The sequence below is a fragment of the Symphalangus syndactylus genome, chromosome 18 (genome assembly GCF_028878055.3).
Source record: "Symphalangus syndactylus isolate Jambi chromosome 18, NHGRI_mSymSyn1-v2.1_pri, whole genome shotgun sequence".
NCBI lineage: Eukaryota > Metazoa > Chordata > Mammalia > Primates > Hylobatidae > Symphalangus > Symphalangus syndactylus.
In genome coordinates this window covers 69,353,646-69,370,763 of record NC_072440.2, presented here as the reverse complement: position 1 = coordinate 69,370,763, position 17,118 = coordinate 69,353,646, and positions in this window count along the sequence as shown.

Sequence of the window (17,118 nt, the reverse complement as noted above, 5' to 3'; positions counted from 1 at the left end):
TTGTTGTTCCTTATAAATTACCCAGTCTGTGATATTCTGTTATAGTGGCACAAAATAGACTATGACAGGGGTTGACATAAAGGGATGAAAGAAGAAAACCTCCTAGGTATTTAGCTTGAGCCACTGTGGAGTAATGGTACTATTTCCAAGATCAAGAAGGTTCTTACCCAGCATCTTCCACTTACTGTGTGAGCGTTAGTACATGATCTCAGTAACTAAGAGGGAGTGACTCTAACCTCAGTAACTAAGAGGGCATAAGACTAGCTGAAGGATCACAAACTTTAATACCGACGTGGCTGGGTAGTCATGTACTAAGTGAGGTTGGCAGGGTGTAATAGAAAGGAGGGATGGGGCTTGTGACAGACTGAGGTATGCACACCTGCCTAAGGTGACAGTCACTGCTTAGCTCCAACTGATTTTTGCCATATGTGAATGGAGACCCACCTAGAGTTGCCAGATGTTCTGTTTTTTGTTTGTTTGTTTGTTTGTTTTTTATTGAGACTGAGTTTTGCTCTGTCACCCAGGCTAGAGTGCAGTGGTGTGATCTCGGCCCACTGCAACCTCCGCCTCCCTGGTTCAAGCAATTCTCCCTCAGCCTCCCAAGCAGCTGGGATTACAGGCACCCACCAACATGTCTGGCTAATTTGTGTATTTTTAGTAGAGACAGGGTTTCATCATGTTGGCCAGACCAGTCTCGAACTTTAGTAGAGACAGGGTTTCACCGCGTTAGCCAGGATGGTCTCGATCTCCTGACCTCATGATCCGCCCGCCTCGGCCTCCCAAAGTGCTGGGACTGCAGGCGTGAGCCACCGCACCCAGCCAATTAACTAAAACTTTTTAAAAGACTGTATTGGCCAAGACTGTTGGACAAGATCAAACCCATGTATGGGCTGGATTTATCCCCTTAGGGACTATTTCCACCTCTGGATTAGACAATACCTCCACCCCTTTAAAGAAACCCTCATAGTGTCTGTCCAGATTGGATGAGAACAATAATGGGAAATAAGAGGATCAAGGAAATCCCAAATGAAAAACCCAGCATAGTCTTTAATGGCATTTGGCCCGCCCCTACCTCCATCTACCTGGCATATATCTTCTAAGCCTCAGTTTCCCTCGGGCTAGAGCACAGCTCCTCCAAGACTCCTCCCAGCTGTAACCTTTGGAGCTGTAACATCATCATAATTTTTCTTAACTACTGGTTTTCAAATATGCACAGGAACGTTGCTTGGTGAAACATGGAAGATGTGTGTTCATGTCTGGGTCTGTAAATCTAAAAGACCTCAGTACTGTCAGTCTGAAGCAAGGAAGGAAAGAGGAAGCAGAATAGGATAGAGGTTTAGATGAGAAGCCAGATAAATTATTGCATGGAAAATTATTTTTTATTGCACTCTGAATAAGAAAAAATGGCAATTAGATGCAGGAGTGCTTAATGGTTTTTACTGAAAATTCAATGTATTGTAGCCACTTCTCAATATATATCACCAAGGGTTTTGCAGTAATGAGGTTCTCCCATCATGCATTGGAGGTCAGCTGCATTCTAGCGTTATTTATTCTTATGTATTGAGCTCATGTAATGAAAAAGGCCTGAAAACAGAAAATCACTTTCTGTAGAGTCAGTCCCTTTTACTCCTATCTCCTCCACCTTAGACATCATTTAAAGCTGGAGAAATGGCTTATGATTTTATAAATTGCTGGGTTTTGTGTAGGAGGGTCAACATGGATTAGGAACCAGGAGACCTGACATTAAGTCCTTGAATAACTTCTCTGAACCTTCTTCACCAGTAGAATGAGAGCTGACAAAAGGTGGCTTCCTGGAAGGCTTGTTTATTTCTATTTGTACTCCACATTTCTTTTGGGGGATTTTTTTTTTTTTTTTTTTGGTATGATGACCTGGCAATTCCCAGGGACAGATTCTTGCACAATTTGCCACTCCCCAACTACCCCAAAAATCCTTGAAGAAAGGATGTTGTCTAAGTTGAGCCTATTGGATGCTCACTCCTGGGACTTTCCCTCTCCTGAAAGTGACAAAGATTAAGAGAGAATTTGGACATAAGATTGCTTGCTTACAGTGACGGTGGTGGCAGCAGTTTCCTGGACTCTTGGTCATGAATCTTGTCGCCCAACCTCGTGAATTTCCTAGACTTCTGTTTCTCAAGTCTGGTCCTGCCATCCCTGTCCCCTACCCAATTTTATTTTGTGAGTCTCCCATCTCTGTTAAACTGTCTTCTTGTGTTAGCTACTCCAATTGTTTCTCTTGCCTTTAACCAAAAATCCTCATGGATCTAGGAAGGAAAGAAACATATTGCATCATATGATCCTTTCCCCAGGGCAACAATTCAGCGCAGGAATTTTCATACAGATGGATGCACACACGGTGATAGGTATACATGTTCCCTCACTACTCAGTAAGAAATCCAACCCCATGGGGTGGTGGTGGTAGTGTTTAAAAGGTTATTTGTTTTTGAAAAGAACCCAAGTCTGCTATTCTTAACAGATTTTTTTTTAAGTGAGCAGGCTCTTATAATAACAATACTACTCTAGAAATAGCCCTCTCGTATGTAAATTTTGTAGTTTTTCAAATTACTTTCATATAAATTCCCTCATTTCATATGCATTCCTGTGAAGTAGGCAGAATAGATAGTATTCACAGTTTATAGATTATTATAATCATAGCTACCATTTACTGAACACATGTTATGTACCAGGCACTGCTAAATGCTTTATATACGCATATGCCGATCTTGTTAAGGAGGTATTATTATCCTCATTTTATAGATGAAGAAATGGAGGGTGGCCCAAGGTCATATAGATAATACATAGTTGAAGTGAGAACTCGAAGTCAGTTCTGTCTGACAACAAAGGTCATGTGTGATTTTAGCACACACAGTTTCGTGTCATGTAACATAGCTGGTGAGTGACAGAGCTATACCTGGGACCTAGGTCCTAATTCAGGACAGTTTCCACTTCATTCAGCTAAGGCTTAACCATACTGACCGAAAAGAGTGGAGTCTTTTTGGTTGTCCATCCATAGCAAGATTTTTAAGGTGATAGAAAAAGCTCGTTAATATTTTCCTCTACATACCTATCATGGTGCCTAAACTTCACATCATTAAAGATGAATTGCTAGGTATGAAAACTGATGGGAGTGTGGGTACAAATTCAAACCTGTCCCTGAGGGGTAAAATGCTAAGTTTCATCAGCTGGAGGAGTAAAGTACTGCTGAGTCTATCCAAAGAGGGTCAATGACAGGGTGAAAGTAGAACTGTTTGGTTTCACCTGTTTCCTATTTGAATAAAAAAAATCTTTTGGGGAGATGGGGAAGTTAAGGATAGAATAAAAGAAATTTTGAAAGTATTAGTTTATTCCTCAACATGAGGCAATTTGTTTTATCTCTGAAACCTGGTCAAATGAAGAGAGTGTTTAGAATTTCCTAACATCTATAGTTCTTTCCTGGGATTCCTGAGTAAAGGCTCAGACATGACGTCTCCTGATCTGGTGCTGAGGTTCATTCTGAACTGAAGACTTTGGGAGATTTTTGTGCTAGCTTGTTTGCAGCACAGAGCATTTTTGCTGACGTTGCAAAGGATTGTCATGGCAACCAGAGAAGTAAGTTTCCAAGTCCTTGGAGTCCCCCTTAAAGGGAGGCTGATGTCAGTGGGTGTTCATTTGTAATTAAGGGTGCTTGAAGGTTTTAGCTGATCATGTCACTTTCAAAGGTGCTGTTCTAATACATCTGCCTCCACGACTCACCAGGGAGCAGCTGCAGCAAGGCAGAGAGAAGACTAAGTCCAGTGGGAACAGCCACGAAAACACCTTGGCAGCAGTTCTCACTGCTGGCTGCATGTTAGAATCACCTCTAGAACTTACAATGCACCAGTGACCTGGCCTCCGATGCCCTGGCCCCTGATGCCTCAACCAAATCTGTTGACAGGGAGCAGGGCCAGAGTTTCAGAAGTTATATGTATTTTTTCAGCCTCCCAGATGACACTAAAGTATAGTCAAGGTTGAGAGGGCCTGAGCTGAAGTTAACGTCTCAGGTCCACTTCCTGGACTTTGTCTAGCCTCTTCATTTCAACTTCTTGTCTGTTAGCCTCTTCATTTTTCCAAACTCTGGGTGCATCGTGAGGCCAGGAGTTCGAAACCAGCCTGGCCAACAAGGTGAAACCCTGTCTCTACTAAACATACAAAAATTAGCCAGGTGTGGTGGTGTGCGCCTGTAATCCCAGCTACTTGGGAGGCTGAGGCAGGAGAATTGCTTGAACGTGGGAGACGGAGGTTGTAGTGGGCCGAGATCGCACCATTGTACTCCAGCCTGGGCAACAGGGCAAGACTCCATCTTAAAAAAAAAAAAAAAAGTAAAATGGGCTTTGAAACCATATACACCTTGGTTTGGGTCCCAACTCTGAACTTCCTAGCTGTGAGACACTCTTTATACCTCAACTACTTCATAATAATAGCTGCTTCTCAGAGTTGAGAAGGTTTAGGGCTGGAGGGACCATGGAACAATGGGTATGAACCATTCAAGTGCCTTCTGATGTTAGGGGCTAACTACACCAGACCAATTTAGGACATTTCCTCACCAAACATTTTCCAATCACAATCACGTATCCAGCTTGAAATGTATCTATTTTGTCCTTTATAACTCTAAGCCAATCCTAAAAACTACATTATATTGAGTATGTACTATTTGTCAAGCCCTTTCAATAGTATTTGCATATTTTTATTTTACTTAGGTTTCACAAAACTCTCTAAAGTTAGTACTATTGTTGCTTAGAGAAGGGAACTGGTTTGTTCAAGTTTTTAGCACTTCTTTGTTGGTTAAACTGATTGATTAATCCATGCATTGTGTGTCACCCTTCTGAAATAGTGTATTTATATTCTTACGAGAGCCTTCTGGAGACTGAATGCTTTTTCTCCAATGCAGGACCATTAATAAGGGAACTCTCAGGTATGGCTGCAGGTTGACAGGGGTTGTGCTTTGTCACGGGACTCTGGACACCTTTCAAATTCTTCCATTTACACATCAGCTTATCCCTTCTGTGCATAATCTATTTTCTAGACCCATCTGTTCCCGTGCATGTGGTGTTATTTAATTAAGAAAATATTTTGTCTCATTTCCTCTTTGGTGTGGAAGGAATAATTCGGCAGCAGTAACCCTCAAGCGACAATGTGCATCAAGAGAAAGGAGATGAGGTTGTCTCAACATTTAAAATGCTCATATGCCACAAATCAGCTGCTTTACCTCTAGGGACTGTCCCTAATGACAGGTTCCCTCATTTGCTGAAGGAGGAGGGCACAATATGACGATACCCATTGTAGCATTGTCTGAAATCATCCAACAGTTCTTCAATAAGGAATGGGTAAGTATACAATGGCAGGGCCATACACGTGGAATATTACAAAGCATTAAAAAGAATGTGGCAGATCCATATGTGTTCTAATGGCTAAACATTATTGCTAAATGAATAAGGCAAATTGAAGAAAATTGGATATAGCATGTGTATACACACACATACATATACATACACATCTACTCTAAGATCACAAAAAGGGCCAGGCGCGGTGGCTCACGCCTGTAATCCCAGCACTTTGGGAGGCCAAAGTGGGTGGCCCACCTGAGGTCTGGAGTTCGAGACCAGCCTGGCCAACATGGAGAAACCCTGTCTCTACTAAAAATACAAAAATTAGCCAAGTGTGGTGACGCATGCCTGTAATCCCAGCTACTCAGGAGACTGAGGCAGGAGAATTGCCTGAACCTGGGAGACGGAGGTTGCGGTGAGCCGAGATTGTGCCATTGCACTCCAGCCTGGACAAGAGTGAAAACTCCATCTCAGAAAAATAAAATAAAATAAAACACAAAAATTGCTAACAATTATCTCTAAGGGCAGCAAGGATAGAACCTCATTATATGTGTATTTTTGTGGGTGGATTCCAAAGAGGGCTTTAGCCTTTTCCATTATGTTAAATTTTTATGATGTTATAATTATTATGGATATACAGTAATTAAAATTTAATTAAAAATCCAAACTCTTGCAATTTCTTTTTTTATTTGAACAACGCAGTACAATACTTTTATTTTTTTATTTTATTTTTTTATTTTTTTTGAGACGGAGTCTCGCTCTGTCGCCCAGGCTGGAGTGCAGTGGCGCAATCTCGGCTCACTGCAAGCTCCGCCTCCCGGGTTCACGCCATTCTCCTGCCTCAGCCTCTCCGAGTAGCTGGGACTACAGGCGCCCGCCACCACGCCCGGCTAATTTTTTGTATTTTTAGTAGAGAGGGGGTTTCACTGTGGTCTCGATCTCCTGACCTCGTGATCCGCCCGCCTCGGCCTCCCAAAGTGCTGGGATTACAAGCGTGAGCCACCGCGCCCGGCCGGTACAATACTTTTAAATGGGAGGTTTTTAGAATGGAAACTTGAAAAAGGGTTCTGTATTCAGTGCCATAAAAAAGGAAGCGCATGAGACTGGGAGTCAGGGCATTCGACTGTGTGACCTCAGGCAAGTCACGTCCCTCCTCTGGGCCTCTGTTCCTCCTCTGTAGAATGAGGGCTTTGGGCCTAGTCAATGGTTTTCTAATTACTTTCCAGTGCCCCAGGATTTGCCAGAGGTGGCTCAGGTGCCATTGCAAAGTGTATGTGCGTGTGTTTGGGGCAGGGGGCGGTGAGGCGTGGAGAGACAGAGATAGAGAAATAAAGACAAATACAAAGACAGTTAAAAGGAGAGAGAGAAGGAAGAAGAAAAGAATTGAAGGAGAAGAAAGAGGGAGAGAGAAAAAGAGAGAGAGGGAAAAGATCTTCTTTTGTAAAAGAACCACTTTATTCAGATATGATTGACATGCAAAAGAGAGAGATTTCTAAGATCCATTCGGCTCAGCTATTCTAAGCAGAGGAAAGTAGCAACAGAAGCTAGACGACTGGATTTAAATTGTACCGTGTGTGCTGCGGGGAGGCAGTGGAGAAGCACCTGGCTGGAATATCTCTAACTTGCCATCGGCAAGAACAGATTCAGCCTGAACTCCAGCCATCCGGCCACACATCGGTACCTCCATGCTGGACTCCAGAGACACACTGATGCTTCCAGTCCTTTGTGTCGAGCAGAACAGGCATGAGAGGAGGACCAGCTGACTGGCCTTTCTTCAGGCCCTGTGAGACTGGATGCTGAGTTCAGCAGCATTCCTGGTCACCTTCTGCTTGGACTGGCTCCGCTACACTGGGAGAGGGGCTCCCTCTCCTGGTTGTCAAGCCCCTGGAAGGAGAGCAGAGCTTAACTTCCAGAAGCAGATCATTGCTTTCTTCAAAACCATCTCCATCTGGACTCAGAGGAGTAAGCATACCATACTCAGTGAAAGAAGGCATTTGAAAGCACCGCTTGGTCTATAAAATGCTGTATCACATAGTGGCTGAAAAATAGTCATTGAAAGAATACATTCTTATGGCTTTTCCTTTCAAAGAAGAAACGAGATAATGGTAAAAATTTACCTTGGCATTACTAGAGATCTGGGTTCAAATCCTGGCTTTACCACTTAAATAGTGTGTGTGATCTTAAGCATTATTATAATAATAATTAATAATAATACACTTGTGCACCAGCCTCTGTGCTAAGTGTTTAACCTTCATTTTCTTATTGAATTCTTTCAGTGACACTTTAAGATGGGTATTAATACCTCCACTTTAAAGATGGAGTCGTACGGAATCAGAGAAGCTAAGAAACTTACTAAAGTCACACACTCTAAGAGTGCGAGGGTCAGGAGTTGAACCCAGATCCACATCCACATTCTTTGAAAAGCATTGCTTTTAACCATTCTAAAGACTTTTCTGAGGCCAGGCGCAGTGGCTCACGCCTGTAATCCCAGCAGTTTGGGAGGCCAAGGCGAATGGATCACGAGGTCAGGAGTTCGAGACCAGCCTGGCCAAATAGTGAAACCCTGTCTCTACTAAAAATACAAAAAATTAGCGAGGCATGGTGGCGGGCACCTGTAATCCCAGCTACTCAGGAAGCTGAGGCAAGAGAATCGCTTGAACCTGGTAGGCAGAGGTTGCAGTGAGCTGAGATCATATCACTGCACTCCAGCCCGGGCGACAATGCGAGACTGTCTCAAAAAAAAAAAAAAAAAAAGACTTTTCTATCTACTGAAGTTCAGTTCTTCCTGTCTTGTGAGATGATCATGGGGATCAATTGGACCAATTTATATGTTCTGTCCTGTCATCCAGAACCTGGAATGTATCATTAAAAGCAAGTGGAACAGAGAAAACCGTGGGTTTTTACATGGAGGGAAATCTTTTATTATTAATACTAAAGCACACCTGTGGTTGTGATTTTTGTGATTGGGTCACCTCATTATGGGCAGGTAGCATTTTAATCCCTTGAGATTGTGCATAAAGATTTTTACCACCTTGGAAATGGAAATTCTTCTTCTTTCCCCCAAATATCTCCATTACGCTGCTATACTAGCAGGATGGGCAAAGCACATTCAAGACAGATAGAGTTGGGGCCAGGTGCGGTGGCTCACGTCTGTAATCCCAGCACTTTGGGAGGCCGAGGCGGGCGGATCCCGAGGTCAGGAGATCGAGACCATCCTGGCTAACATGGTGAAATCCCGTCTCTACTAAAAATACAAAAAATTAGCTGGGTGTGGTGGCGGGTGCCTGTAGTCCCAGCTACTCGGGAGGCTGAGGCAGGAGAATGGCGTGGACCCAGGAGGTGGAGCTTGCAGTGAGCCAAGATGGCACCACTGCACTCCAGCCTGGGTGACAGAGCAAGACTCTGTCTCAAAAAAATAAATAAATAAAAATAAATGACAGATAGAGTTAGGAATTCTGTAATGTACTCCTCTGGCTGTGGCCACTGCTCCCAGAGTGACTATCTCTGCTCATTCATTCATTGCTCCTCTGGGAATTGGTAGTCTCCATCACTGTGTTGCCAGGCAACCAAAACAGCACCTGCCTCAGGAGGTGAACAAACCAATCAAAACACTTGAAGGAAAAGCTTTACCTGGTTGGCCTCCAAGATGGAAAAGGGGCTCTCTGGGTGGACTCAGGGCTGTGGCTGCTGGGATCCACATCAGAGCTGGAGGGAACCCAGGAAACTAGAAACCTCTCATTTTTGTTGGTTAAGTGGAGGCCTGTTTGTGTGAGTGTGAAGTCCACAAGGTTACAAAGAAACTCTGTGGCAGAGCCAGGAGGACAAGTTGGATCTCCCAGTCCTAGTCTAGTGTTTCATCCCTTATACCTCATCGCCATCATTTCAAGTCATGTGTGTGGCACTGTCGATGTATTAGACTCCCTGCTTGCTGTGTGAGGGATGCAGAAGCCATTTAGATGCCATTCCTCACTCTGCCATCTAGCAATGCTTTATTTCACTTCCATAATGGAGGCAATGAAGCAGAGTGATTAAAGATTCAGGCACTCACAGCCAGACAGAGCTCAGGGTTCAGCTCAGCCAGTTACTACTTATGGGAGAATGGAGATTACTTAAACGTGTCTGTGTCACGTTTTCTCAAATAAAATGATGTTAAGTATGAGAATTAAAGCACAAAGGAAAGTTCTGTAAATGTTGGCCATCATTGGAGATAACACTTGGGGCTCTTGAACTTAAGACTCTGAAACTGGGCTGCCTGGGCTCAAGTCTCAGCTCTGCCTCATACTTACCACACCATCACTGTCAAGTTACTTACAATTTCCAGGCTTTTGTTTCCTTATCTGTAAAATGAGTGTAATAATAGAACCTACTAGGTTCATTATGAGCTAAAACAATTTCATATGCATAAAGTGCTTAGAATACTTTCTGGTACACTGTAAGTACTCTGTAAATTTTAGCTAATATGATCCATCAACAAATATTTATTCAATACATTGCATGCACTAGGCACTGCCCTAGGGGCTCTACATATAAAAAAAAATCAAAAAAATAGGTAAATGTCTCTCTGCCTTCATGCAACTATGACTGTTATTACATTCTTTTTTTTTTTTTTTTGAGACGGAGTTTTGCCCTTGTTGCCCAGGCTGGAGTGCAATGGCGTGATCTTGGCTCACTGCAACCTCCGCCTCCCAGGTTCAAACTATTCGCCTGCCTCAGCCTCCCCAGTAGCTGGGATTACAGGTATGCACCATCACGCCCCGCTAATTTTGTATCTTTAGTAGACGGGGTTTCTCCATGTTGGTCAGACTGGTCTCGAACTCCTGACCTCAGGTGATCCACCCACCTCGGCCTCCGAAAGTGCTGAGATTACAAGCATGAGCCACCGCGCCTGGCCTGTTATTACATTCTTAATAATGTCTGTTTATTTCTCAATTTCTGCAAGGACCTGCAATTCCTGCAAGCATCTTAAATGCCCAGTGTGTGTTTGGTTTACATTTGTATTACCTGTGCTTGGCACTGGGCCAGGGGTCTAGTACACATTCAGTAAATATTTGTTTAATGAATGCCGGACACTGTGCTATGTATAGAACAATGGTTTGCAACCAGAGATGACTTCGATCCCTCTGGGGATATCAGGCAATGTCTAGGGATATCTTTGGTTCTCACAGCTTGTGGGGTGGGTTAGAGAAGGTGGTGGTGGTGGTGCTACTGGCATCTAGTGGATAGAGGCAAGTGATGCTGCTAAAATCCTACAGCAACCAGCACAGCCCCCATAACAAAGAATTATCCAGCCCCAATATCAATAGCATCAAACTGGAAAGCCCTGGTAATGGAACAGAGATAAACAAAGCCTTGTAATGACCCCTCCCCTCCAAAAGCTCTTGTTCTGTGCAACCGTGAGAGCATAGCACACTAAGTGCTGTGCAGGGGAAGGGACTGTGAGAACATAGAGAAGAGGCACCTGAACAGCTGAGGCTTCTGGCGGAGGTGGTGTCTGAGGGGAATCTTCGAGAACATGTTTGAGTGTTCCAGGCACATTTTGTGTGTTCTGGCAGAAGTTATAGGACTTGGGGAAATGTGCAGGAAGGGTGAACAGCATGAGCAAAGGCTCGAAAGTAAAAAGTAGTTTGGGTTTCTTAAAGTGCAAGAACAGAACAAGAGTGGGAGCAGAGGCTTGGCAGGCAGTCGTGGAGAGCGGGGCGTGATGTGATCAGCCAGAATTTCCAAAGTCTGTTTTCTAAACACTAGTCCTTCAACACATGCCAAAAAAATAAATAAAAAAATTAAAAAAGCCAACATCGAATAAGAATGAGAAAGTAGTGAATGCTACTTCCTCCCCTTTTGGAGATTTGCAAGACATGTTGGTATCATGCAGCCTCTGACAAATCCTGCATTAAAGAAACTTGATTGATTTCATTTAGTTTAACCCAGAGTCTTCCAAAGGTTCTTGACCATGAAAACTTCTTTCCCAGACACTTACGTACCTGGATTCTACAGACCCCTCTTTGGGAAGAGGAGCCACAGGCTATGAAGATATTTATGGGTTGTCTTTAAGAAATACAGTGGCTGGATTTGAGTTTTGGGATGATCTCTCTGGCTCCTGTGTGAAAGTGGATTCAGTAGGTAGGAGATGTTTATACATGTTGTTAAAGTGTGTGTCATGATGCTGTGATGTATTGACTCCTGGGCTGTCTCCTCCACTAGACTCTGAAATTTTTGTTGTAGGAGGCACATTTATTTATTTATTTATTTATTTATTTATTTATTTATTTGTTTGAGACGGAGTCTCACTCTGTCGCCCCAACTGGACTGCAGTGGCGCAATCTCGGCTCACTGCAAGCTCCGCCTCCCAGGTCCCGCCTCAGCCTCTCCGAGTAGCTGGGACTACAGGCGCCCGCCACCACACCAGGCTAATTTTTTTGTATTTTTAGTAGAGACGGGGTTTCACCGTGGTCTTGATCTCCTGACCTCGTGATCTGCCTGCCTCGGCCTCCCAAAGTGCTGGGATTACAAGCCTGAGCCACCGCACCCAGCCAGGAGGCACATTTATTGATCACTGTATCCCAGTGCCTAGATAAGCCGGACAGATAATAGGCACATGCTCCTTTTTTAAATGAATAAATGGATATTGTTTTCAGGCGTTTTACTACACATTGAGGCTGAACAAGACACATGGAGCCCCTGTTCTCACACAGTTAACAGACCAGCAAGCATGTAGAGGGTACTTTATATTAATACATGTTTATGGACTGGTGGAATGACGAGCATAATAAATAAGACAGAAAGTGGCAAGGATCAGAAATTGGGAAGGGCCTATGAATCTGTATTGTAAACTAGTTACTTGATTACTTCTGATGTCCGGGGGCCCACGTTTGGGAACTGCTGTGCTGCCAATCAGAGATGAGCTCTCTTTAATTGGCCTACAGAGACCAAGGCCCCAGCCTTCCTACACTGGCTGTTCCTGACTCTTCCCACTTGGGGCTATCAAGCCTCTGGATTCTCTGATCTGGAGCTACTATCCGGCCGTTTCTGATCTTGTTTTGATCCTCTAAATGCAGCTGGGAGCACTACAGGTCCTTTATAGCCCAAACCCTGATGGGAACCATCACTTTACTGGACACCAAGTGGGTTGTTTGCTTCTGGTTTCCACCTCCTTGCCCTCCCCATACAGAACGTACTCCTCCCTCATGGTACACCATCACATCCCTGGGTCCACAAGGCTGTCTCTCGAGATCTGCTCCAGAATGTCTATAAGGCAAAACACATTTCTGTTTTAATGTAGGCTGTGTACACAGTTAAGCTCTGTTTTATTTTTGATGTGCAAATTAAAAAGAAGAAGAAGAGGAGGAGGAGAAGGAGGAGGAGGTGGGGGAGGAGGAGGAGATGTCTGCGTGATATTTTAAGAGAGGCTAGAGCACTTTTCTTCATTTTGTCCTGGATAGGATTTTCCAGGGAAATGAAAAAGAATAAAAAGGCCCTGATTGACTGGTTCATGGCGAGGGGAATCATTTTCTTAGCTGGCTGATCAGGAGACAAGATAGTTGTGATTGACTTAACTGGTGGTTTTCAAATTCCTGCTGGTGGATAAACTTCACCACAATCATCTGGGGAGCTTATAAAAAAGTGATGTTCAGGCCTCATCTGAGATTTACTGAATCAGGGCTCCAAAGGTAAAGTACCACAATGTATATTTCTTTTTTTTTTTTTGAGACGGAGTCTCTCTCTGTCGCCCAGGCTAGAGTGCAGTGGCACGATCTCGGCTCACTGCAAGCTCCGCCTCCCGGGTTCACGCCATTCTCCTGCCTCAGCCTCTCCGAGTAGCTGGGACTACAGGCGCCCGCCACCACTCCTGGCTAATTTTTTGTATTTTTAGTAGAGACGGGGTTTCACCGTGGTCTCGATCTCCTGACCTCGGGATCCGCCCGCCTCGGCCTCCCAAAGTGCTGGGATTACAAGCGTGAGCCACCGCGCCTGGCCCACCACAATGTATATTTCTAAAAATATTCTGTGAAGATACTGATACATAGCCTGGATTGGTGGGTGGTGGGCTAGTGTGGGTCAGTGATAGAGCACTTCTCAGCTTGGCACAATCTCATTCTCTCATTAAGCCAATTCTGACTCTCTCTCCCAAGTCTAAATCCAAACTCAGCATCACCCACCCCAGGCCACAGGGCATAGCCTGAAGACCTTTTCTCATCCATTCTCCGGTCCAGCTCATGCCAATGAAGGTTGTTCATAGTCCTGGCTGTCAAACACTGGCCTATGAAACCCCAGGGCTGGCCTTCATTCCAGCTGCACCACCTGTTAATAATGCTCAGCACAGACATTTCTAGGCAAGGGAGAAAACCAGTTTTTCCTGCGGCCGTCTCAAGGGATATACATTTCCTATCATTACAGTTCATAATTTCCCTGATGATCGGAACATCATGTCACCTCTCATCCAATTTAAACAGGTCTTCTCTTGACCGATTCTTTTCCCCAATAGGGGATAGGGTAGTGGTGAAATGCCTTCTATTTCTTTTCGGGAAAAGACAGAGGATTTTGTTTGACGTACTTTAAACTTCATTCCTAAAGTTTAAATAAACTTTGCAGACATTTTCTCATTTGCCTTCATAAACAACTCTTTAGTACAATAAAGGGTCTTGCAGGTCCCAATCCATCTCTGCGGCTGAAGTTTGAAGGATCTGTGTGCACACACATAACCCTGATTATTGAACCCTGGACCAGCCTCTGAATATTAAAAATCATGTTTTAAAAGTTCAATCTACCAATCAAAAGGAATTTTAAAGGAGTTTTAGGCTATGCCGGGCTCTCTTGAAGACCAATACATGGAATCCATTTTATAACCTAGAACAATTTTCTAAACTCCTCCTTAAGCTTTCCCTCCATTCTCTCCCACCTCTTAGATGCTCTAGAGCCCACTCCTCATAAAGTCTCCTCCACTCTCTCTAACACCCAACACTGCAACTTTTATTTTTATTTCCTTTTGGCATTCCTTTTGGATCTCTGAGCCTGTCTTCCCATTCACATTCTTCATATTCTTTTGAATTTATATCACAAAACCCTACAGATTGGGATAGCAAGCCAAAACATCACTGATTGCTAACCAAGTAAAAAGAAAATTGCATTAATATGAGTGAGGTAGAGAATTTGGTAGCCGAGAACATATACATGCTAATAAACCTTACCTCCTTCACATGTATGTTTGGGGTTATCATCTGTACTCCAGACCACAGCCCTGCAGACAGTGACTGTAAGTAATACCATTCCTATAATCCTCCCATGGCAGCATGAGGGCATCCACATCTCCTACCTTTCCTAACTGGAAGCTTCCTTCCTGGCTCTCACTCTCTCCTTTTCCCCTTAAACTCGTCCGGGCTTATTATCTGCTCATTCTGGTGATTCATATTGTGTTTCTATGCTCTGGACTGATGTCAACAGGAAAGCAGCGTGACTGGCTGAATCAGCTGAGATCTAGCTCAGCACTTGTAAATGTCAGGAGGAGAACATGTGGCTTAGCTTTGTGTCTCCCTCCTCACTCTTCCTCTTTATGGCCAGGATCACCTATTCCTTCACCGGGACCGCTTCCCACCTTTCTCCTCTATAGAATTCCACTCATTCATACATTGTCATGAGTTGCAATAAAGTACCTTTGATATGATTTTCCCCCATAATCATGACCTCAATGTGAGTCATGATCTGAGCAAGGAATTGCCTTAAGAAAAATAAATATATAAAAGTATTGTTCCAGCTGGGCATGGTGGCTCACGCCTGTAATCCCAGCACTTTGGGGGGCCAAGGTGGGCAGATCACTTGAGGTCAGGAGTTCCAGACCACCCTGGCCAACATGGTGAAACCTCGTCTCTACTAAAAATACAAAAGTTAGCCAAGTGTGGTGCCGCGTGCCTGTAGTCCCAGCTACTCGGGAGGCTGAGGCCGGAGAATCGCTTGAACCAGGAGGATGCAGTGAGCCGAGATCACACCACTGCACTCCAGCCTGGGCGACAGAGTGAGACTCCATCTCAGAAACAAACAAACTAACAAACAAACAAAAAAGAAAAAAGAAAAAATTCATAGTTCCATAATAAGCAGATCTACAGAAGAGAAAGGGTCCTTTGTCTTTAGTCTTATATCTGGGAAGTAAGTGAAGGGGGTCCTTGCCCCAGGGGCCTGGATTACTTTAATCCAGCATGTTCTCTATATATTTGACATTTATTGAGTTTTTATTCTGTACCGGATACTGTTCTAAGTGCTTTACACATGTTAACATTTAAAATCATCATAACATAGGCATGTGATAGTTATTCATGTTATCTACATTTTGCTGATGAGGAATTCCAAGCTTAGAGAGCTTATGTAACTTGGCCAAAGTTACTCAGGCAATGAGTGTTGGAACCAAGATTTAAATACATACCAGTGTTATAGCCTGCACCATTAACCACTATGCAACACCTGCTTCTCTCTTTTAATCCAAGTAGCTAATTGGATTCTTTACCAAGGGATAGTGATAGCCACCATTTCAGTGAAATAGCTATGTTTCTGTAGCTAGGTAAAGGCTTGGTAGGGAAGGAGCTATGGTAGCTATTATGTGATAGAGTTAGAATCAAGTCCAGATCTTCTTATTGCAAGTACCATGGTCTTTTAACTTTAAAATAGTTGAAGAATTTCATAGTAGTGACAAAGAAAATCCTATGTCTATCTGTAGGAGGATTTACTTAATTCGTTTTATCAAAAAATGTATTTGATCTTCCTTAGATGAATCAGTCACCTGTGCCTCATTTCCTCTGCTTCTGTTTCCTACAATTCTACACCGTGTGGTGAGAAATTGTCTCATTATTCTTCAATGCCCCAGTGAGGAATCCTAAGTAAAACAGCCCTCATTGTATACATAAGGGGACTGAGGCTTGGAGAATGTTAGTAACTTTCCATAATTACATAGCTAGTAGGTGGTAGAACCTGAATAATTGTTGAAAGGATCTTGGAGGAGAAAGATTTATGACAATTCTTATTTACTCAATGAAGACTTCTTTGAAAAGCTTTGCACTGACTATTATAGTGAATACGGTCTTGAGTAATTAAATCTATAATTCTATTTTCCTTCACAGTATCACATTCCTTCCCCTTCAAAGATGCTTCTCATAGCTGTTATAATTGAATAGGATTAGAGAAACATAACAAATGGAAAATTTTCCTTTCATGAGCTCGGGGGACTATCCACCTAAAATGTATCTTCCAGATAAGATGATGTCATGCAGATTAGACATATCCTTAGAGAATGATAACACATTTACTGTGAGTGAGTCACCTTCCTTTGGGATGTCAGAATTAGGCAGTATCAAATCTAATAAACATTGATAGACTGGAAAGAATTCTAATGTATTCAACAAGGTCAAAGAAATTCATTGTCTAAGGCAAGGGCAGTAGTAACTTGAATCTATTTCTCCTTTACCTGACCTTGAAACTCACTTTCAACCCATGATTTCAAAAATATTAGGAAACAGGAAATAATAAGTTATAGTGTTAGGAAATAAGTCTCCCTAACTGATTGGATAAGACATTTCTCTGGCACTTAAATCAGAATACCTGACTTCTTCCTTAATTCCTATTTGAGAAAGTGCCACAGTAAACCACACTCATGTCACTGAAGATACACACAATTCTGCTTGATGGTAACAGTATATTTGTGATGGGATTTATGATAAGTAGATTAGCTCTAGGAACTTAGTTCTTGGCTTCAGCTATGTGGCCTTGTGGCTGCCAT